This window comes from Anas platyrhynchos, chromosome 18, assembly GCF_047663525.1.
Source record: "Anas platyrhynchos isolate ZD024472 breed Pekin duck chromosome 18, IASCAAS_PekinDuck_T2T, whole genome shotgun sequence".
Lineage (NCBI taxonomy): Eukaryota > Metazoa > Chordata > Aves > Anseriformes > Anatidae > Anas > Anas platyrhynchos.
In genome coordinates this window covers 5,796,180-5,820,627 of record NC_092604.1, presented here as the reverse complement: position 1 = coordinate 5,820,627, position 24,448 = coordinate 5,796,180, and the positions used below count along the sequence as shown (strand labels likewise).

Below are 24,448 nucleotides of genomic sequence, written 5' to 3'. Positions count from 1 at the left end.
GAGCTCTATGAGAGAATGGCTGGTGGCAGGATTAACAACTGTTCCTGCTTCGCCTCCTGGGTATTTTAAGTAACTGCAGCCATGCCCATGCTGCAAGGCAAACTGATTCAAGCTGCTCAGTCCTCTGCCCTAGCTCTCAGCACAGCTCCATGGACAGCTGATCTAGCACAAGCAGCGGTAGATAGAAGAAAAACAGAAAAGAAAAAAAAAAAAGGTATGTTTTGCTATTCTGTGCATGAACTGGAAGAGGCAGGAAATATTAAACAGGGAAGGACAAAGAAGAAAAGCTGCACTTCGGCTGTTGCTGTTCTGTTTTGCTGTCATTGGGTTTTCATTTTACAAAGCAGTCGTCAAAGCAAAATCTATTAAAAGGAATAAAATGCAGCTTTTTATTCTCTGAAAACTGTATTAAAAAAAAAAAAAAAAAAAAAAAAAAAGATTTATTTGGAAGGAACAGACAAAAGGAAGAAAGAGCCCCACACAACAGATGTTAGTCTAGTTGGTTAATACATTCGCATGCTATAGCTATGAGTACGATGTGGTAATCTCCAGGTTAAGTTAATTAATTTTTGATGTCTCCCCAAGGCAAGCAAAAGCAGAATGAGGCTTGCTGTTGATATAAATAATACCCCTTGAGGTTGTTAATGTTATGGATTCTGGAAAGATACTTATTTTCATTTGAGAGAATACACACATCATATTCAGCTGTGGTGAGATGTGCAAGGTTAAAGTTTCCAAAAAGTACTTTTTAATTAAAAATTACGTTGTCAAGATCCTCTGAATTTCCCAGTAGAGAACACTAAATAGAGTCATAGCTCTCTGACAAATGCCTGAGCATTTACATATCCCCTTTGAATTAGCAACATCCAAGGCTTGCATTGTTTTACAGAAAGATCTTTTTTGTCAGATACTTCTTGTATTTATGGCATTTCGAAATACCTTGTGGCATGCAGAGAGCACGTCAGGTCACAGATGGAGTGGGTATTTTCATGACCCCTTGTTTGCACCAAGCTTTCTCTTGTGCAGAAAGAATTCAGCTGGGTTTGTGCTTTCTACAGGGCAAACTCCAAAGCTTTTCCACTTGGTTGGCTTAAACGAGGGTGTTTTTTTTGTTTGTTTGTTTGTTGTTTTTTTTTTTTTGTTTTTTGTTTTTTTTTTTTTTCTCCCACAGAAGTATGCAGAACTTAATTTCTAAAGACAGTGTTTTTGTTTTTTTTTTTTTCTCCAGGTAGATGCCTGTATGTTCTTAAATATTAAGCTCTTGTTAATTTATTCCCGCCCAGTAGCTGCCAACCCCCCCCAGCTCCCTTCAGCCCACAAGTTTTATTTTTTTCTTTCTTGTATGAGCCCACCCAGTTGTATATTCATAGCCTAGATTTAAGCTAATTCATTTTTCTCTGTAGCATCACTCCCTACAGGTACAGTTAAGACCACTAACTTTATTAAGGTCAACGAGAGTCATGAGAGTTAAGTCCTCATACATGAGATGTTACTGTGGTGAAGGCAACCAACACAGCTACCTACACGTAGCACCAACCCAAGCTGTGCTGGGAGCTGGGCCGTGGGCTGGGAAGAAAATAAACCCTCAAACCCTCACTAGCCTGCTGCTTGTTTTGTGCCAGTGAGGATGTGCAAGCTCGACGAGAGCTAGTACTTTACACAACACTGCAAAGTGCAGATACAACTGCAGTTTCCGGGATGCCAAAGATTTTACTGAGTTTTCTTTTATAGCTGGTCTTCTCCAAAGAGAGCAACAGTGTCAAAACTTCGTTTTTGACTTCAGAAGTCAAAGTGACCGTCATTTTTAGGGTAGCTTGTAGGTCAGAATGAGGAAAGAGGACACTTCAATCCAGCCTACAGCACTTCTTCCTGAAGAACAGCACAACCATTTCACAGCTGCACGTCTCACCCTGTGGATACAGGTTCCAGGTACAACAGCATACAGAAGTCTGCAAGAGCCAACAACTGATATTTTCATTAACATATCAGTCCCATTTAGTAATATACTATGACTTTGCAATATCTGTCTGGTCTGATCCTCCTCTTCCATAATGGGAATAATCCCCATCCTCTAACACCTTAGATTCCAGAGCCTTGTTAATGTCTTATTTTGTGTCAGCCTGGTTCCAAGGCAATGCTAATGTTCCTGGTATGCTAAGACTTCAGGAAGACAACCTCTGGACTCAGGGAAAACACCTTTTATTTCCAGGATGGCAGAAACATGTCTCAGGAGTATTAAAAAAACAACCAACCAAACAAACAAACAAAAAAAAACAAACAGTCACTCACCTCCAAAAAACGCAGGTGGAACACGTTTTTACTTCAAAAGGGAAAATTAAGGCAGGAGTGAACTTACTGCCCATGGGCCTGAGAGCACTCAGTACGCTTGTTTCATGAGAGATGTAGTAACAGTTTTGTTTGCTGAAATAAACTCGAAAATAAAACCCTTCACTGAATTCATGGATCTATGATAGATGAGCTGCTAGGGCAGCACTGGACTCTGGCACTGAAAGACTTACAAGCAGCACATCATTAACATTCAAGAGGAAGCTACTGTGGAACTTATCATTCCATTGCACTACAACGTAGCAAGAATAGCCTTTTTTTTTTTTTTTTTTTTAAGAGTCTAGAATTACCTGAAATAAAGGTATGTATGTCAAAAGTATTCAGTTATGGGATTATGTCACATCATTTTTTAGAAGCACCATCAACATGTTGAGTCTACACTTATTTTCATTAATAAAAACATCAACTGTATAATGAAGGTTAAAAAAAAAAAAACAAAAAACAGAGCTTTTCTTGCAGGGCCAAAAGTCACGTAAACTGGAGAAATGTATATATCTTGGGAATAAAGGCTGCTTTGAACTAACCGGGAAAAAAGATAAAAGAAAAACATTGATGATAAAGAGTTGGATAACAAAGTGCATGAGAAGGAGACAGCCTAGAGGAAAATAATGCAAGGAAATATCTCCGCATAAACTTTACGGGGATTTTAACTAGCAGAAAATGTGAATCGGTTGCTTGCAAGCATAAATGAGCACAGCTCCCCTGACTTCAGAACTCCTGACATACTACTTGGGTTTAATAAAGGAAAATGAGGTGAAAATACCTAAAAGCCTTGCTCCACTCATGTCAGTGCAATGTTTTAAATTGCTTTTTCCTTTAAGCCAGAATTTCACTTAAAAGTTTCTTGTATTTGTACTTATCAATAGAAATCAAAAATTGGCAGCAGAAAGCATGATCTGAGCATCCTATGGCCAGAGATACCTCATCTGCTGCCTCTGCACCTTTGGCAGACAAGTACATTGCAAGTAGGGAGGGTGTGATGGAATACAGCTACAGAGCACAACATTTTAGTCCTGGCTGAAGCAGGTACCATCATTCGGGACTTGTTGAAGCTGTTGCCACCTAGAGTATAATAAAAGTCTTCTGCAGAGGCTGTTCAGAACGCTGCTCTACAAAGAAGCACAGGGAGCTTTAAAGGACACATTTAGCAAGTGTGAAAACAGCACACAGTCATATTGCAAAAAACCTCAGTGAAATTCATTTCAGTTGTAAAATATGTATTCAGGCTACCAGGCAGGATGTTACGGCTGTCACCATTACAGCTTTTCAGCCTGGATACCACTAACTAATTGGATTACAGCTAGGTTAATTACAACTGTCTGTTCATGATGCAGTTGGATCTCCCAGCCGCTGTGTCACAACCGAAATTACACTGCCCCTCCATGACTTCCAAGCAGTAGAATGACTGAAAAAGCTTTGGCTGCAAAACTGTCACTTTCCATTGAAAATGGGCTTATTATAACAGGAATTAAAAGAAAAGCACTGAACGAGAATGTAGTAAACAAGTGAGAGCACACAGTGATTCTGTCATAGCAATCTGAAGCAACTCCGAAAAAGAGCTAAGCAGGGCTCACCCACTGTACAAGAGCACAAAGACCAGAAAAAGCAGTGTGATTTTCTAAAGACACATGATGAAACATTTCCTTTTATTGGATGCCAGCTTTACTAACTCCCCGAATGCACTTCTCTGCTAGCCTGGCTCAATCAAATGCTTCCCAGCTGAGGACAGCACCTCTCTAGACAGAAGGATCATCCAAGGCCTTATGCACAAAACGAGGATAATATCTCCCAGAACTACCAAAAGCCTAAAAATTGTACTGATTGTTTATAATACTGCAGTGAAAGGGAATGCAAAGGAAGAGGTCTGTAGGCAACTCTCCCACTTTCCATTCCTAGTGAACTTTCTCAGACACTCATCCTGCCTCGTTCACCTCAGAGCACTCAGCTTTAGAGGTTTTTATAATAAACATCTTATGCAGAGGCTGTTCAGGATGCTACCCCAAAAGCGCGGAGCAACACCAGCTACCACAACAGGGTACCGTGAGTGACCACTCTATCAGATTTAATTACAAACTCCAGGCTAGCACACAAAACTGCAATGAGGACCGCTCCTAACTGCAGACACCAAGTTTGGCATGTCAGGCTTTGTTACGAAATCACTCCATCTTTCTGGGCCAGGGTGGTATCCGCAGTAACTAGCTTCGTTTCCAATCCGTATCCAGGGATTATTGTAGGGAATTCAAGGACATGAAAGAAATGGAGAGATGGGGTAAGAAAAGAGGTTGGCATGTAGTTTTTTGTTAAAAGTACATTTTGAGATCATATGGCTTTTGAAACTACAATATCAGTAGAGAAAAAAAAAAAAAAAAAGTCTTTAATGTTAAATTTCCCGTCAAGATTCAAGTGAGCGTTAATGCTGGCCGCTTCACTTCATTCCTTCCCCTAACTTCCAAGCTGAAATGTCAGCTCAAACTATTTACAGTCCCTCACTTTAGACTTTCCTAAGGCACGGTCAAAGGAACATTCAAATTTCCATTCCATCAATCCAAAGAAAAACAATCCCAAACCTTGGATGTGTTGGACACAAGGATTAAAACTGTGTACTGCTTACACGTCTCCTCGTTTTGTCTAAAACAGAGGGGTTGGTGCCACGCATGATGCTGATGTGCTTAAAATCTAAGCTATAAAGTAACACTAATGACTCTAGAGACCAAAAAAGCTTATCAGGTGTTTTTCTCTAGGATATGTCACTGCAATCACATCACTGCCCTCACATGGTGCAGAAACATTCATTTCTGCACCATTTTCAGCTTGCTGGAATGCAGAGTCCAAATGAGACTTAAAGAAGTGCAGACAACCAACAGTCCTTGCTTGACTGACCTCCCTAATTTTCGGACTTCTTTCATTTAGCAGTACAGATGTACCAATCGGAAGTGTTTTCATGAGACTTGTACTATTTCAGATGGTTAGTGGACCATCAGTCAGCAGCCAGCTCTTCTTGCAGAACAGCTTGTAGCCACTGCTGGAAGATTTTTGCTGGGACTGGTTTGACTGGGATCCTGCAGCATCAGGACTAGTTTAGGCTTAGCACTGGTACTGCCGAGTCTAGAACATGCTGTCTGCAGGTACTTCAGAACAGTGAAAATGCGAATGTAACCTGCAAGTGTAACAGGCAAGAGACTAGAAGCAAAATCAGATGGATTTCATACAATCATAGAAGCATAGGATATCCCGAGTTGGAAGGGACCCATAAGGATCAAGTCCAACTCCTGGCACCGCACAGGTCTGCCCAAAAGTTTAGACCATGTGACTAAGTGAACAGTCCAAACGCTTCTTAAATTCAGACAGGCTTGGTGCAGTGACTACGTCCCTGGGGAGCCTGTTCCAGTGTGCGACCACCCTCTTGGTGAAGAACCTCTTCCTCATGTCCAGCCTAAACTTCCCCTGCCTCAGCTTAACACCATTCCCGTAGAGAACGGTGTCCTATTTTCTTTCTTTGCTGAGCTCTGGCTCTTTTTGCTGCCTTTGGGCTTCCCCACAGACTGACTGAGCAGACATCGTACCTTATTCACCCCCTTTACTGCTCTTTCCTGTATTTCATGGACAATTTCATGGAAAGAAGGGAAACCAGAAAAATCTCTTCCTCATCTTCCTTGCAATCTCCTTCTCTGTTTCTCCCTTCCCCCCTGTTAGCATAAGGCTACGTTCTTCCCAGTGGAAGAGGTGGAACCTCTGGGGATCTGTGAGGAGCTCTGCAGAGCTGGGAAGCAGGTGCCAGCACAAACAGGTTGTGTTGCAGGAAGAAAAACATTTGGCAAAGAGCAAGCTGACAGTGTGTACCTGGCTCGTCTGGTGGAGTTTCCTCTGCTTTGTTGAGATACAGAATTCCAAAGCCTAGGTTTCCAAAGTCAGCACAGGTTGTAACATGGGCACTGCTACAGAGGACAAACCTCTCAGTACTACTGCAGGTCAGCTCAGCCATCAGGGAGCTTCTTCTCACTGCAGACACCCAGCACTGATGTTTGACTATAAAATTATGTTTTTCCCACCCCCTGCTGTTTCCCTCTGCCTTCACATCTGTGGTCTTATCTGGACCCACGCACTTGCACCATGCTGTGATAAAAGGTTAACATAAGTAAATGGCAAACCCACATTGCTGGCAACACGTGTTGAGTGAGTCACTCCTGCTATAGCAGCCGTTTCCTTTAAAGTGGAAAGAAAGAATATAACACAGAAATAAGGACCCAGCCATTGAACTTTCTATAAATAATTCCTCTTCATTTTCTATCACCAACTGTCTTGAACTCCTTGCTCTCTCCCCCGCCATTGAAGTTCCCAGCCCCTGGTTCTAGTAATTTGTCAATGAATTGCAAAAGGAACAGCGTGAGTCATCCCAAGCCCAGACAAACAGTAGCCTATGGGGAACCTTCTTGCACTCCAGAGGGGAAGATTTTATTCCTTGGCTTTAAAAACTCGGTGCAATTAGAACAGGAAAGGGGAAAAAACAGCTGTTCCAAAAATGATGTCAATGTTTCCACTACTTCAGAGGGAAACCATGTCCCCCCTCTGATTTTAAAGATGAAATAGTAGTGCTTATTTTCCTGTCAGTTGTATGTGTGTGAGGAGAGGGGAGGGAAGAAGGAGAAGGATTTGCTGGCTTTTTACCTAACTATGAATATATCAAGAGTCTGCATCAGCTGAGAAGTGGGAAGCAGCTGGAATATATCTGGAGGGAGCACAGCAGCCAAGCAAGCTCCATAATGGAAAGCTCCCTGCACTGAAGAAATCCTGAGATGGCTCAAACCTCCCAGTTCTCAGGGAGCCCTTCTCACTTCCTGAAGTGTGACAGATTAGTCAAGGGTTAAAAAGAAGAAAGTGATCTAGGTGCAGAATGGCCACCTAGATAGCTATTCAACACCAAGAATACAGCTGTTTTCCATGTCTCCAGGTTTGATAAACAGAGCTGACAAAAGAGTGGCTAGGATATGTGGTACCTACCTGCACTAATCAAATCTGAGCCCCACTTGCACCAAAACATTGCAGCACCTTCAGTCCCCCCGGGCTGCTAACACTTTGGGGAGGCACATCAGTCAAGGCTGATGGAAGAAGCCAAAAACTGACTGTGGGGGATCCAACAGGTCCACAGACCATCCAACGTCAAACTTTCGGCTTCTCAGTCTGAGGTTATTTGTCCTTCTATTTCCAGAGAGAAACTGGTTATCACCTTTATGAACTTTTTCCATCCTTTTTTTAAATATAAACAGAGTGCAATGCTTAAATCCCTGTCTGCATCTCTTCCCTCTCGTCATGCGAAGTTTAGCAAGGAATGTGATTTTTGTTTATAGAGGTAAGGAATTAAATCCATGCCTCAACTTGACCTTGGCTGCCCTATTCCATTAAATACCATCCCTCTGACATTAGAAAGAAATCATGGAGCAGAGGTAAAGCCTCTCAAACACATCAAATAGCAATTTGTATTTAGTATTTTTGCAGTTATAAATGGCTTTCCGTCAGTTTGATACTGACTTTGCTTCTTTCAACATAAACAATACTCGGTAATCCTCTCTTTCCAAAATGGCTTCTGAAATCAGATTTCATCCTGCCTCTCAGGGCAGCAGCTGTGGTGCCTTGCCCGCTCCAGGAGCAATGTGACATACGATTCTTGGTTTATTCTGCTATAAATTATGAAGTCATGGAAAACTGTCAGAGAACAAGACACATGTCCTTGCAATGTAATACTGCCTCCATAGTCATCCCTGTGGAGGCTGAGCTACAGGAAAAGATTTGGGAAGAGGGGAAAAACATCTTTCCCATCAACAGCTGGATTCAGACACTACCTGTTGCTCAAACTGCTGGCCGATTCAGCCTTCTTCTGTGGTTACATTGAAGTAACCCTGGCAAAGATAGTGCACAGGGGACTTTAAACCATTTGCTCAGAAATTTTCATCAGGCACAACATGATCCATTGTCCCCCACTTGCTTTATATTAAGGAAAATCAAAACCAGCTTATAGCAAAGGTTAAAGTATAGACATGCTTAACACGTAGCTATCGTCATCACTCCAAAAACGTAACAGCCACATGGAGAAAGGCAGAGCAACTGTGGAAAATATTTGCAGTTGTAGTCATGCAGTGTCAGTAACAAAGGGAATGATGTGTCCGCGCGGCGTGGTACTTCTACCGTGCTGAGATGCCAGAGCAGTCGCATGCAGGGCATAATCTGTGATTCAGTTAGTCTTCCCAGGCTAAACCTGTCTGTAGGAAAAGGGCCAAGCTCAGGAGCTTCAAACTCTTCACGAGGGGATTTGTACCTCTCAGGAGGTAAGGTTTCTGCTGGTGCCAGTAGGTCACCTACTCTCATTTATTATCGACAGACACCCCAGGGCAACTGCTGCCGTGACTCAGTCAGAGTAAGACCAATCTCCATACAGTCTGAACTCTCCTCATATAGTTTAGGGTACCTTGAATAAAGAAATTAAATACTCTAACAGGTCTGTCAGAAATAGCACTAAAAGTACAGAAGAGAGCAGGAAAAAAAAAGGAGGACTCGGTGACACTTAACAGGAGCATTGGTGTGTGGGGCAAGGGAGCTCCTCCAGGCCCTGGGCAGTACAGTGCAAGTAGTAAGAGGAGGAAAGTGAGGAAACAGAAGAAGGAAGAACAGGACTTTAGATCTAGGAGAGAAGTAAAAAGGAGGCACAGGTTAGATAACAAATACTTTTGAATCCCAAATATGTAAACTTCTGGTGTTTTCACCCTTACACAATTGAGACAAACCATATTTCATTCCGCTTTTGATGACCATCTCTCTAATTACGTCCCAAACAATGGCTTTTACTACTGCTTCAAAGAGTCAGATAGGAAATCCCTGCTACAGGAAATTATTTTTACCCCATTTTTTATGTAGAATGAATTATTTTTCCCCCACATTATTTCCACAAGATCTGGAGTTTGCAAGAACAACTTATATAAGAACTGGCATAGCGCAAAGGATAGGCATTATGATTTGGGGGGATCTGAGCACAATCGTTGCTCCGTTCAAATCCTTTGACCCTGGAGTGGAAACTGTCATATTCCCAATTCCTAAGGACCTTTCTGACTTCTTTTTTCCTCTCTAGGAAATCCACTTTTGCATATACACATACATATGTTTGCTTGTGACAGCTGCCTCTGGTCCTCTATCCGTTCAGTCCTCTGTGTTATATCCACAATGTTCCTGAGAGCACTGAGTCCCTGTGGCCCATTAAAAGCTGAAGTGTGCAAACAGATCTGTGGGAAGCTGTTCATGCTTGAGGACAAACAGAGTCACTAGGAAAGCCCTTGTTGACCCATTAACGCCAAACCCATCTCATGCCGAAACATGTAATTAGTCCAGATAACTAGTACTGGAAGCTATTTCCCTGGGAAGTTTTGAAAGCCGTAACGAAGTTAAAAAGCATGAAAAAACAAAGAAGAAATGCTGTTTCACATTACTGAACTCACTGTCCTTGAGGGTGCGCACCCGAGAACGGCAACCCAGCAAGAAACAAGAAGCAGCTGAGTTTAAACAAAACTCCCATCATGTGACTTTTCACTTAACAGTGGTGATTACACAATTGTTGTTCTGTTATACAAGCAAGCCGACTCTGCTGCCTGCAAATAATCAAGCTAAAGTCTTGAAGGTCCAGAGCTGTAAACATCCTCCCCATTGGGAGCCCAAAGATCTTTCTGAAAGGAGCAGTATGGATCTCGTTATACTAAAAATATCCAAAGTGATTAGATTTTATTATGGGTAACATCTTTGCCAAATCTCCTCTATAAATCTAGTTTGTTCCTAAAGATAAATAAAAGCCCAAGCTACCAATCTGGTAAGCATAAGATGGGCACTACAGTAAAAGCCTTCTGTGAATCAGGGCAGTTGCATTTCACAAGGATTTGCTGTTTTAAATTGTTAGCACCTTCATTTATCTTTCTTCTCACAAAATGAGCAAAACGTACTGTCCAGTTTCAGCTGACTCTTGTAAAGGGTAGCATGAAAGGAAGCAGAGAAAGATCAGTAGTCATAAGAAACCCAGTGTTTTCATCTCCTTTGTTGTAGTCCAGAAAATTGCTCAAAGAACAAAATGGATGCTGAACTCTACATTTGGGGAGCAAAATACATCCATTACATAATGGGACCTCAGCACATTAACATCCAAATGAATTTGTAGATAGCTGAGACACAGAAGTACAGTAGCCATAAAAGTAGAAGTATTTTGATTTCCTGGAGAAAACGTGATGATTCCGAACCCTGCATATCACCAAGATTCAAATAACCGCAAAAAAAAAAAAAAATCTCCTTGTAACAGCTAGCATGAATTCAAGTGATTTTTCTTCAGAACAATACCCAAATCCTTCAACGGCCCTACTAATCCTAGTGGGAGGGAAGCTCTTCCCAACCTTTACCACTCCCCTGGTGTACCAAGGTGATATACTGCACACACACTGTATACGTACCGCTGCATGCACACCTCCGGCAGAGGAGGTATCTTACCCCAGCTTGAATTCCCTTAGCCTTATTCCTAAACACTAGATCATTTCACAGCCTTGTTGATCAGCCTTAATCTAAAATAGTGTCTCTGTGCACAGAAACTCTAATGCAGACTGCAGATGCTCTCTTAAGTTGGTCCCAGCAGGCTCAGCAAAGCTCAGCTTCAACTCTGATCACAAATCAGTATTCAGCCAGCTCAAAGCAACAAGCTGACCCTCACCAGGTTTTCCTTACCTCTCGTTAAAATCGGTAGCAACTGAATACCTAATAACTTTTAGACAGCCAGCATAAAATCAAAGCAGCCTGCGGGACAGCAAGAAATTGCACAGCAGTACTCTCATTCCTCAAGACTCCCTCTCCTCTAAACAGAGTAAAGTCAAAATGAAAATCCAACCTGGACCCCTTTTCCACAGAAGTCTGTCCAGAGTTTGTTAGACCCTTATTGAACTGGTCGGTGATCCTAGGTTTGCTGCTGAAAGCAGAATCCAGGTTTTTGAGATTCAGCCTACCTCCTGCATGATTTGCACAGTTCCCCTAAATATACCCATAAATAGAGCTTTCAAAAATCTGCAGTGAAACTCCTATAAGGGAGTGGAGTCCGGACTGACATAAATCTCAGAAAACGTGTTTGGTTCAGATGAGCCTAAAAGAGTTTAAACTCTGAGCCAAATCTCTTTAATCTGGAAATGTTGCTGGAAATCTCATAAAGTCAACTTTCTTGAAAGATTTGTAGTACTTCCTTATTTTCATGCGGTCAGAAATTACTATTAAAAAAAATGTCTTTTCATGCTATTTCAGTATTTTAGCTTTATGTTTGAGCCAAAATCAAAGCTGTTTTAATTTTATTTTCAATAAGCTCTAACTAGCCTGTAAAAAGAGGGTTGCAATTAGATTTGGGTTAATATATTGATTTGTTCCATAACCCTGAACACAGAAGTCCTATGCTTTTCGCCCCCTTTTTAAATAGTATTAATCAACCATGTTTCCACTTTGCCAAAGTTTTTAATTGGTGTGGCCATGGCAGTCCCCTCTTGTTGGGCTAACACCCAGAAAGGCGTCGTAACCCCCTCCAGCTTAGCAGGACCCCGGCTGCCGTGCTGCCTGCCACGATCAGCCACATCATGGCCGCCTCCGAGAAGCCACCAAAGTCTGCCCAAAGCACACGTGGCCAAGAGCATCCCAGTGGCTGCTCTGCCCTCAGAGGGAACCTCTTGCTCAGCAGCGAGTGCCTCGTTACTCGCTGCAATTGCATTGTCAGATGCAATTCTCTGGTGCCCATCGACTTCAGCAGGCCTTTTATCTGCCCCAGATGCCTGCTAATGAAAAGGGGTTGCTGCTCCTTCTGCTGAGGCCAAAAACTGAGTGGCAGCAGCGACTCTTGCCAATTCCGGATCTAACTCTAGGAAAGTTGCATTTTCCAACCCCACCAAAAGAAATGCCTGTCACATTATTCATACATGTGGTCTCTTACCATATGAGGCAGGCTGAGAAAGGGAAAAGCCAATGTTAATATTTGCACAACCAACCCAGGCCAGGATCAGAACAAGTAAGACAGTATGTCCCTGAATCTTGCAGCAGAGACCGAGCAGTGAGAGTAACCTTTAGGCAGCTGAGGGGCTCCCAACGATGATCACTCATAAGCTTTAACAGATTTTGGATCTGATTTCCGCAGCTCTGCAATATGGTGTGCAGACTGCACAGTAACAGTTGTGCAAGGATGCCACAGCAGTACCACAAGTCCAGCTGTATGCCGTAGCAAACAGCGAGGTGCTGGCAGCACTACAGCATCAGAAGCATCTGACACTAGTCTTTTACCACCAGGTCCTGCTACTCCCCTCTGTCACCCACTCCCTACCCATATCTCCTCTATACCACGGCAGTGGGGCGGGCACAGATGACACCAGACTGCTCTCTCCCTTCCCTTCCCCATGGACATGCCTCCCACTCCGGCGTGGGGCAGAGGTTTCCTGCACGCAGGCTCACAAGGCGGTGGCAGATGTGGATGGATAGAAGGGTTTTTACGATGTGGTGCCATAAAATAAAGCATCCTGTTCCCACCCCCACTCCGTGAGCATGGATCACACTCATTCTTCTCAATTTCTATCTGTCTCTGAAAACGCAGCCAAAGGCAAATGGATCTTCTACTATATAGGAATGTTCTGGCATTTGGAATTTCTCCTTATGAATAACATACTTTTATTAATAAAGGCCTATAGCAGAAGCATGGCACCCTCCTTAACAAGGATAATCAAATATTGGAGGGAATACCTCAGAGAAATACTGAGAAAGCATCTGCGTTTCTAAGAAAATCATCAAAAAGAAAACACTTTATCCTATGGATATCCTGGAGTTTCTCTGAATATTCTGGGGATTACACATAAGATTTGAAACTAGAAACAATAAAGCAATTTTCCCTCAAGCTTAGAAGGAAAACTACTCCAAATTGATTTAAGAGAGGGTAAGGGCTCTAGAAGTAAATCCATGGCAGTGAACTCCAGAATGTGTCAAGAGACCAAAGCTGGCAGAAAACATCATGAGATCCTACCTTTGGTGCCAAAGGAATATTCCAGTTTTGAAATGCACAGCTTGGAAAAATCTGCTAGATTTTGTAAAAGATGCCTTGAAAAAAAAAAGTAATTGTCCCTTCTAGCCATATTTCCAACCCAAAAATCCGTTACTGAGCAGACCATCTTACAGAGAAAAGGTATCACCCACCCCAGAGGAGTCTGGAAGGTGAATTGAGAAAAGGGTGCAAACAAGTGACTTTGCACTGGGGGCGTTTGGTTTGGCAAACAAGTGCTAAAAGAACATGATGGAGATGCTCCATGGAAACAAAAAGAAAGAAAATTCAGGGAATTCTAGGAGAGGGTTAAAAGACTTTCAGATGAAAAGACGGGGAAAAGGGGTTGGTTTCCCATTAATCCAACTCTCTACCATAGCATGCTGTTTGGCAACATAACATGCTGGCATAATATTTGGAGTGGCATTCATGAATATGAATGTTAGGAAGGAAGAAAACAAGGTAAAAAAGGGCTGTTGGCATAAGAACATCTTGATGTAAAAGTTTAACGGCCTTGCTCACAGCTTTCATTAATAAATGGCCATAAGCAGGTCTGTAATATGATAAGGATGGAAATGAGAAGGATTTTAACCACCACAGAAATGAGGTTGTGGAACAGCCTCCTCCCAGCAGCAGCGGGACTCGGTCTTGACTTGAAACAATTCATCTTGATGCACTTACAAATGCCATTGCCATGTGGTTGCCTGAGAGGCAGAGCCAAGACATGACCCTGAAAGTCCTTTCCAGCCTTTTTTCCGAGGTCCTCCAGCAGCACCGTGGCAGTCAGTCGATGTCTGTGTTCTTCTCAGCATGAGGCTGCCCCTCATCCCAGCTGCCCCGACTGAAGCAAGGCATGTTCACCAGCTGAACAAAAACCAAAGCCATTTCTACAGGAAATGGACCAGCCCTTCTTTCATGTTTGGATTGCAGTATCTGAAGGCCTATCATCCAGCAGCCAGCACCACTTTCTTTGAAGCCCGCAATAAAATGAATTTTAGCAACAGGGCGGGCCAAGTTTCAGATGTTACACTATTTCCACAGCTAGATTTCAATTTCTTTTTCTCTAAAGGTCAGAAATAATTAGTGTCATGGTCTTGCCCATGCCCATCCCAGAAATGATCCCTAGGATGATTTGTAAAATTTGGATCCGCACACCACTTTGGCCTCCAGCATTGCCCACGACTCTAATTGAACCTAAGTACTTCATCAAGACCACGCACGAACATAGCTTGCTTTGCCAAGGGTTACATCCTTAGAGCCTCTTTGCCATGGTCAGGCAGATAATGTTTTCCCTTCGCGGGGTAGATTCGAAATACTTGATCTGTTTTTCTCTGCGCACTCCACTCTCATCAGAAAGTTGACGCCAGACGCTGGGTCCCAGCTCCAGGCCGGGGCCTGTAGTTCATGTACCACCACGCGAACACTGGGCAGACAAATGCCATTTATTTACGTTGTGGCTAATTCAGCAGCTGGCTTTCTGCCACAGAGCAATAGGCAACAGCCACAGTAAACTGCATCTGGACTCGGAGCCATGTGGGAACCAACAGGAGGAGATGGTCGAAGACCCCCCTGCCAGCAGCTCAGCAGCCCTGCTCGCAGCTGGAGGCAGCTCCTCCTTTGCCCAGCCACTGCCTAGGGCTCTGCTTCTCCAGTATAAACACCACTCACTTGTCCCAACAACAGTGGGGTGTACCCCAAACTGTCTGGAGGACAAGGATTCAGAAACAGCGTCCTCAGAGTGGAGATTAAAGGAAGATGCCTATGTGGAGTTACCCTATTCTTTGCATACTCCAATGCTGCAGAGCAGAACTTGCTCTCACTAACCTCATTCATGATTAAGAGCCCAAACCATCCTATGATTTTGTGAATACTTTACAACACTTTCTTTCTTGCTTTGAGGAACTCAGATAAAAACAACTCGGTACATCTGATTGTGTAAACACAAGCAAACGAGCAACTTCACTGCTTCTCCCCTGCAGCAGATAGCTGCTGGCTGACTTTCCAGTGCATCAGTAAGTCTCAGCTCAGGAGGATTTAAAAGCAATCAATACAGATATTTAAAAATGTTTTATATTAGACCCATCAACCATCTATGACTAACACTTTTTATGACAGAGATCACTTAACAGCTCTGCCCACAGGAGGCAGAGGCATGCAGTTTGGGCCTAAGACTGTTCTCAGGCACTTCAGCCCCAAAGGCCACCAGCCTCAGAGCTCCACAGCTCCAGCAGTGATGTTTGGAGCTAGCACTATGGTCAGGCTAACAGACAGACAAGCCTGGAGGAAGGAGGAGTACTTCTCCCTTCTCTTGGCCCCGGGGGATTTCAGACCATCTCAAGCCAATTGACATTTTGGTGGAACTTTGTCAGCAGCTCATTGACATCTGCAGGCTCACAGCAGCAGCCACTGGAACTGCTCATATCAGCAAAGCCCCCTTAAGGCCCAGATTTGCTGGATGAAGATGACCAGCATGTGATAGGATGAAGGACCTTTTCTCTTCAGTTAAACACTGATTTTTATTAACCAGCACAAAAAAAAAAAAAAAAAAAAAAAAAAAGGATACAAGAATTTTTTGATTCTATTGCTGTTCTAAGTATGAAGAACTGGAAAGAAAATACTCACATTTCCCCTTGGGATAAAACCCTCATCTATTTCAGAGGAAAAAATAAAACAATTTTCACAAACAGAGGAAGAAAATTCAAAACACTGTCTTTGCAAAAAGGAATATGTCAATATTTTAAAGGACTTTTTGCTGTTTAAAATGGTTTTATTATAGTAAATTCTTTTTTTTAAGACGGGGCTGGAGAGGAAACCCACATAAGAATGTTCTTCATAATATCCCACTGATTTGAAAGGCTCAGATTTTCTCCCCTACAGATTTGGTACTGGTATTAATTAACATCATTTTCCAAGAAATGTTGGAAATCTTGTGTTCCTAAAAACCTTCCAATGACAGCAAGTCCACATGCCCCTAGGCAATTTAGTGCCTCACTCTCCTTAGGACATTTTTTTAAATCACTAACCCTAAAATTTCCTTTCCTGTGACTTAAGCCTTTAACAAATATTCTTATTTATACTGTACATGGAGAACAGCAATCTTTTGCAGCTAGCATATATTTGTAGAACATTATGTCTCCCTTAGAATTCCCCCCTTCACATTTAAGGGACCATTCTTTCAGCCATACACCAAAGGTCATGGCTGTTTTTAGACTTTTGATCATTCTTGTTTTTTTCCTCCAGGGTTCCTCCAATTGCTCTTCATCTTTCCTCAAGTGTTTTGCCATTCCTGAAGTCCTGCTCTCCAGGAGGCAAGAAGTCACAGATAAAGGAGATCTGAAGACAGGGAGCAATGAGACAAATAAAACTTCAGAACAAAACTAGTAGCAGGAGGATGTTTGCTCACAGTACTTGCTACAGTACAACTTCAAAAACTCATCATTATGAAGTAAAAGTTCAGGTTGCTTATCTTATCTGAATGTATTTGCACATTCATAGCATTGAGTCAAAGCCTCATTAACCACGGAGACCAGCTCTATGAACTTCTAAATACTAATTGCTTTACATTCTTTGAAATCAACAGTAGATGAGGTTTGGCTAAGTCAATCTTTTATTTTTTGTTAGTCTGTGCCATTATCCCTCCCACTGCTCTCCAGTTTGCAGTTTATCAATGCAGTTTGTCTTTCCTGATTTATTTTTCTTTAAAAAACGTAGATGATGTGAGCAGCCATTACAGAGTCTTTACTATAACTGGGGAACAGGAGAGGCAGGGGCAAGAAGAGATGCACAACATAGTAAGTTGGCTGAAAATGCAGTGACAAAGGACAAAGGGACTATATCTAAATAAAAAGGAACATGGAACAAGCATCAGGGAAGTCACACAGCATCTGGATTTTTTTTTCTCATTTTTGAGATTCAGGCAATTGAGAAAAGCTACAGGATCAAAAACCACCACATATATATCTAATGCCAATACCACCAGGTTTCAGAGGAAAAAAAAAAAAAAAAAAAAGCTAAGGGACTCCATTTTGACCTCAGGATGGGTTTTCTCTCACTACTTATTTGTTTCTCTTCTGAAAATAAACCATTCTTCCTCCAAAAAGGCAGGTGACGATTAGGCAACAAAAGGTGAGACCTTCTTAGGGGTAAGGGAATTGCAGGCATTTCACAGCAGAGCCTTACCATTTACATGAGAAAGATCGGTCAAATTGGATGACATTAGCACATGGCTACCATCCTGCTCCACATGCATTCTGGACGACAAATCCCATTACATTTAGGCAGCACTTCAATCATACCAAGCTTGCGCCATGAAAGAGGAGGAAGAGGGGGCAGAAAAAAGCATTTCACATCAAGTTCTGCTTTCCGTCTGCTAAAGCCATTTGCAGAGGCATCAGTCACATGCTTAGATCTGATTTTGTTTCCTTAATGGGACTGTTTAGCATAACTGACTGTCAAGTGGGATGTCTGCGTGTGTGGACACACACTCCTGAAGGAACATTATCTATAGAGGAGGATTAATGTAAACAGCTATGCAGGATCTGGTGACCCAGTGACTCACCTTACTAACCAAGGAACCCAAACACAATCATCTCCATCAGCCTGAGCTGCATCTCCGAACTCCCTGTGCATGGCTCCTTACTTCTAAGTTTCCATTCACCATTTCCAGAAGGTTGATATATTGACTAGAACAGAAAGAACTGTTTTCAGTTCTTTTTCTGAGTCAGAGTAAACTTGCCTTCAATCTAGCTCACTGATTCACCTTCCCTCCTGCCACCCCCGTGTGCCTGCGCCCTGGCTGACCACAGAAGTCCATTCCAAGCTCCTCTCCCAGGCACACTCAATGCCAGTTTTACTGGGCTCCTGTTCATAGCCTCAAGGCAGGGCTGGGTCACTCACAGTGCCGTGTTTTTTCTCCCTCTGCCTCAGTTTGCTGATAAAAAAAAGACCAGCCCAGTTGAGCAACAGACTTTTTCCCTCCACCTTTCCAAAGTGCCATGTTGCATTTCAACTTTTTCTGAACCAGCTGAAAGCCGGGTCAGGGAAACAGCCATGTATTGCTGCCCCCTCTGCGTGTCTGAGCTCAGCAGGCAGTGGTTTCATACAGCACCTTCCCTAGATACCAGGAATTTATACTATATAGCAGACAGTCAGCCTACAGTGGTATTGAGCAGAGAAAAATTAGATTCACTTGTATGTGGATTATCACATTAGATTTCACAGACATATGCTGATTAGGTAGTGTTTCACATCCATTTGTGCTTGCTTTTGCATAGGAACAAGTAAATGGGTAGCCGGCAGCAAAAATGAAGCCAGTTACGTGTTATTTCTATGCATATTTATATCATACATTATTTTTTCCTGATTATCAATAATGAGAGGCTGAACAATCAGAGTAATAAAGATTGGCTACTACAAAATATTTGATGAAAATACAAGGGAATTCATCAGTTTCAAACGAGATGCCATTTGCATGAAAATGAAAGCAGCAGTAATTCCCACCAGAAAATAACAGCTCTCACCTCCTCCTTTTTTCTGCAGTATAATCATTGCCACTTATTCCTTTTTGCTACGCACTGTAGATAAGGAGAGAGCTCCATTACCCTGCGTTGTTTAAACTCATAAAGAAATGCGTCTTTGCACAATGAATCGTTCCACTCACACAGCAGGGCATGGAAGAAATCTCCCCCTGTACCCTGCCTGGGGAGCCCGCTCTGCTCTTCCCCTCTCCCAGAGAAGGCAGCAGCGCAGGCCCAAGGAGCGAGGCCAATCCAAGACCAGAGCAGCCCTAAAGGCAGCAGCCATGGGGTACAGCCCGCACCCCACAAGAATCCCCTGCCCAAAGGAATCCCCCACTCAGTCCATGGTGTAGCAACAGCGAGGCAAAGCACCTCTGTACCTGGAACACCCCACACTGTTGTTCCTGTCAGCAGCAGCATCTCGTGCAGCCCCCCACATCCTGACACAGCACAGGGAGCCTGCCCACCCCTGGGGTGCTTGCAGCAAGGGGAGCAGAGGAACACCAGGGGAGCCTGGCACTGCAATCTGGATCCAGCTTAGGTGTGCTGGCTATGGTAAAGTTTCCCTTTCCACGTACAGATCATAAAGTGATGTGTATCAGTGAGGAGTAAGCCTGTGAAAGCCCTGGGGGTGTGGCTGTACCCAGGTCACCCTCACATCTTGGAGGAATTTGAAAGAAGCAGGAGAAAAGACATCCTTCAGCTGCATGTTTTGGGGAAGGAAGAGCCACTTGAAGCCATCTTTAAGACACTGAGTCAAATGGAGCCTGTGATGGGAGCTCTAGGGTGGAAGCTGTAAGGACAGCAAGTGTTGTGAAGGCACCCTGGTGGACTTTCCCTTTCCTACTCCTGGATTTTGCCTTTCATCTTCAAAAATATGATTAGAGGATTCTCTACTTCCCTCAGCAATCTGCTGTATAGCAGATCTCTAACACATGCATAGCCACTTGAATGTGTCCCTGAGATAAAATATTTATAGCCCATATGCAGGCCATCTGTGTGTGCACATGCATTTCTAACAAAGAAATCACAAGCAGAGATAAGACAGCCTTAGGTAAGAGCATCTGCAGCTCACACTGGCCCTGGGAAAAAGCCACCTAGAGATCTTATGACTGCACATCTTATAGGTAATAAATACACCACCAGAAATTACAGACCTCATTAGAATTTACATTGCCTTGGGGAACTCCCAAGAATTTGGTTCTGGGTCTTTGCACAGCTAACAAGACCTGGCACAAGTTTCCTAACTGCACATAGATCTAGATTATTGCTCAGGAATAATCTGTTTTTCCCAGTCTGCCTTGGTTCCTTGATGCTCTTTCTTCACAAACTACATCACCCTTGAAAGCATTCTACACTGGGAGAAGTCTCCCATTTTAAATATATCTTATTTATACAGAATGTGAGTAATTAAAGCAGAAGTGGAACCCTTTAGATAAACACAAGCCAAAAACTGTTGCTATAAACATGCTTGTGGGCTTTCTGCCTGCTGGTCTCTTGAGCCAAGCTGCTTTATTTCTACACTGGGACTCTTTTTTTTTTTTTTTTTCTCCAAAAGATGTACACAAAAGATGATGCACATCCAACAGTCTTTGCAGGATGAACTGTGGATCCCTATGGTATCAGTGATCCTTGGAAAGGGGCAGACTTTGCTGAAATTCTTTCTGAAATGGAGAAATCCTTCCCGTCTTTGTCTGCACTTTTGGAAAGTCCAAATTAAACAGTTTTCCCCTTTTCCCTATTTCTTAATGCTGGATTCGTTATGTCAGAAATCTGCATTTTTATTCACTTGGTTGTTTGAATGCCCTGTACCCCATAAAGAGATTCTCACTGCCTACCCGAAGTAGTAATGCACATTAAATGTAACAGATCACCTTAAAGTGCTTGTTCCTTCATTGAGTGTAATACACATTAAACACTCCACTTAGGATTAATGTCAATTTGTTGTCTATCTTTTATGCCAAATAATGTAGTTCAAAGCTTAAGCATTGTACAGAACCTGTTTTGTACTGAGGTAAGAGATATGTAGCTTGAAGATACACAGCTAGTGTAAACCAAGTGAACATGCAAAGGCATGGATGAGCAAACCTGGTATGAATTTTAAAGCTATCTCACTGAATTGTTTAAAATATCCATGAAAATATTTTAGGCAATTAAAGATATCTCAATGTTTTTGAAAATCTTTGAAAATATTTACAAATTATTGTGCTCACCTTGTTTTCCCTAGCTTCCTGTATGCTTTATGTGAACTTATAAGGTAAGTGAATGGGCTAAAACCTTATCCCGAGCAGAAAGAAAACACAGACCTGAAAGGAACACAAGAGCCTGTGAACCAGGTTGTCCCATTTCTCATCTTTCCCAATGATAATCAAGACAAGCTTGTAGACAGATGGATTTTTAACAGGGACAAATCAGGTCAGATGAGAGAGGATCTAGGAAGTAGTGTAGTCTTCATTTAAAGTCCAACCACTAAATCAAAAGGGCATTCTACAAGGTTAGAATCCAATTTCAGAGATGATCTGGAGCCAGTCTAAGTCAAAGAAGACAGGTAGTTGCTTGCATAAAGATCTTACCAAGAGCTGTCTGAAAGTGATGTAGAGGTTACACGAAAGCAGGGTGCCCAAATCTGCAAGAATTAAATCTATAAAGCATTTTCTTGCCTTAGAAATTTTAACCTTTGTGCTAATGATACAAGTAGTGATCAAATGTAAACTTTGCAAAATCTTGCTAATGTACAATTACAAACTAATGAGTGTCTTAGATGGTCCACAGATGCAGCTTTGGGATGAAAATCCAATGCAAGCCTGTTTACTTCAGCTACTAATAGTTTATACAGAGAGCTACCTCCACAGCTGAAGGTGCAGAAAGATTTCTGTCTTACTGTCCTAAACATTGTTTTTGTTAGCAATTGGTCTTGTTTATTTCCAACCCACAGTTGGTTTTGCTCACTTATTTTGAGGAATTTGTAGGAAAATCTCTTCAACCATTTTTCAGTTAGAAGAAACAACTATTGCCACATACTTTCCCCCACACAAATACCTCGTAAACAGCTGGAACTTTTAAGCACTGATCTTGGCCAGCCAATAGCTTTGTCAGGGATGTTTGGAGATATTAGACATGGCTACAGTGAGTCAGTGTTGCATTGCCCAAGCATTAAAAATATCACAAGATTGCATTCAGTCATTACATTGTTTTTCTTTTGGTTACTAAAAAATTAGGATGCACACATTCAAGATTTCCTCTATAGCTGTGACGCCTAGAATCAGGGAAGAGATTAGATGTTCATATACAAATACTGTGGTTCAACTGTTAGGGCTATATGACAAAACCTCAGACATTCAACATATGACAAATCATGAGCTAGCAGTGTAGATGCAATGCAGTTGGTGGAAGAAAACGTTAAATAGATGAACTTTAGAGTGCTGTTCACTCCACATATCCAGAAATTAGACCGTATTTAGCAGTTTAGTAAATAATATGTCACACCCACTCTGCCACTTAGTTCATACTTAAAGCCTATGAAAGACAGAAGAGTTGCAGGAAACCCTCCTGAAGGAAAGAGAGTAATCTAGGATACCTAGCTAGGACTAGGACACTTGGCAGCACCAAAAGCATCCCTCAGGTAGCAAGGGAAAAACACTGTAAGAATTATGCTGCCACACTTGCAGCATGGAAAGGCTTCCAGTACAAATGACATCTTTTCATAATCTTTTAGACAGTTTTCTTATTATCTGAAAGTGTTTTTTTTTTTCTTGCTATCTTTTGTGGATCATTACTTGTTTTTTTGTTGTTGTTTGTTTACTCTTTTCCCTTCTAATTAATGATTGAGGAAGAAAATGCTCTCAGGGCTTAAAATTTCCAATTGCAATGATTGAGCTGGGATAGGGACTTCATCTTTGAAATTCATTAAATTTGAGAGGGACCAGTAGTAAAAATAAAGACAACAATGAACTGCAGGGAATGCTGAAGTTCTTTGCCAATTCACCTTGAATTTAAGGGATACTTTTGGTCAAAGTAGTTAGGGGAAAACCTTTGAAAACATCAAAATGCTTGTGTTATGTTTTCACCCTGATTTGTTTCATAAATGATTTTCTTCCCATCTGTTCCACTTTGGAAATAAGCATATATATACTGACTCAAAAACAATGCTTTAAGTCATTTTTTTAATGCACAAGCTTCAATAACAAAAAGATTCAAGTTCAAGAGAACTGTTATAGAGAGATGTAAAATAAATTTTCTTGAGCTGGTGGGAATAAAACAAATGACTATTTACTTTCACCTTACTTTCCTTTTGAACTTTGCAAAGGAAATTAAAAGATTTTTTTCCCACCTTCTTTGAGTGGTGATATCAATACAGAAAACCATTACATCCTACCTTTCATACCTCTAATGACTCCAGTCAGATTTGTGCTCTCTTCTGGGAAGCACGCCCTTAAGACACCATGACTTAAGAGCACAAAGATTCCTGTTCTTTTCCAAAAAAAAGAGGCATTTAGCCTCCCAGCCCACCCAGGAGCACAGCTCCGAGGCCTCCCTTCCATCCCCAGGCTCAGGAAGAAGGCACAGCCTGTTAACACAGAGCTGGCCATCACAGGCAGCCCCTCAAAAGTCACTCACCTGCCAGACAGGGAAGGCGAGCTTGTGTTAGCATACATTGCGGTAGATGTGCTGAGGAAGAAAAGGGAGGCCACTAAGCTGTTTGTCTGAAGCAGGACTTCCACACTTGGTCAGTAAATATTTTCAGAGCAGGACTGTGAATATTTGGGGATTTTCTTGAGGTGCAGATTTCTGTGTTCCTGTCAGGCAATGCTGAGGGCCAGGAGCCTGCCCAGGCCAGGAGCAGGGATGGGGTCAGCCCTAGGAGGGGAGCCAGGGCCAGGCCCAGCCCGGGTTGTGCCTCAGTGACAGGGCTGGGCCCAGCAGCTCTGCCCCAGGGCAGAGACCAGCACCCTACAGCAGCACTGGGGCAGGGACTGCGGGCCCCAGGTTAGAAAGGGACCTGTGAGGCTCATGGCAGCTGATCAGGGCTGCAAGAGCCTGGTAGCACCCCCAAGCCCTCGCAGCACAGCCCTCAACAATTGCTCTGACCTGTAGAACAATTGAATATTCAAAGCTGGGGAGTGTCGGTAGTTAACAGGGGGCTGGGAGCAGCCTGCTTGATTGGCAATAATTGCAGCACATTAAACCCATACACTTCCCCCTTCCCCCTTTTGCTTTTCTTTCCTTACATTCTTGTTTCTGAAACACAGCACTCCTGTAGGTGACAGAGATGGGCACTGACTGGGAATCTAAAAATGAAGTGCATTATGTCTGAACGTCTGTTACTCCATTTATGTGTAAGCTGTGGGATAGGCAGGTTTTCAGTGTATGAAATTGTAGCAGCCTTTCCCTTTCCTAAAATACTGAAAAATACTGCTTTGCTCTCTCACTTTTTGTTAGTGAGACTGTTGTACTGCATTTGTTCTCTAAGTTTTAATTTGCTTGTAGTCCTGCTTGCTGTGCCTTTTTTTTTTTTTTT

The 24,448-nt window shown here is 42.5% G+C and overlaps 1 long non-coding RNA gene across 1 annotated transcript in view; it reads right to left on the bottom strand.

Annotated features, from left to right (window-relative positions):
* The window catches only part of LOC139999002 (uncharacterized), a 46,061-nt gene extending 22,053 nt beyond the window's left edge, over positions 1–24,008 (bottom strand). The window contains exon 1 of the long non-coding RNA XR_011803950.1: positions 23,548–24,008. This is a non-coding gene — a long non-coding RNA (uncharacterized lncRNA). The remainder of the gene's footprint in view (positions 1–23,547) is intronic.
* Between the last annotated feature and the right edge of the window lie 440 nt (positions 24,009–24,448).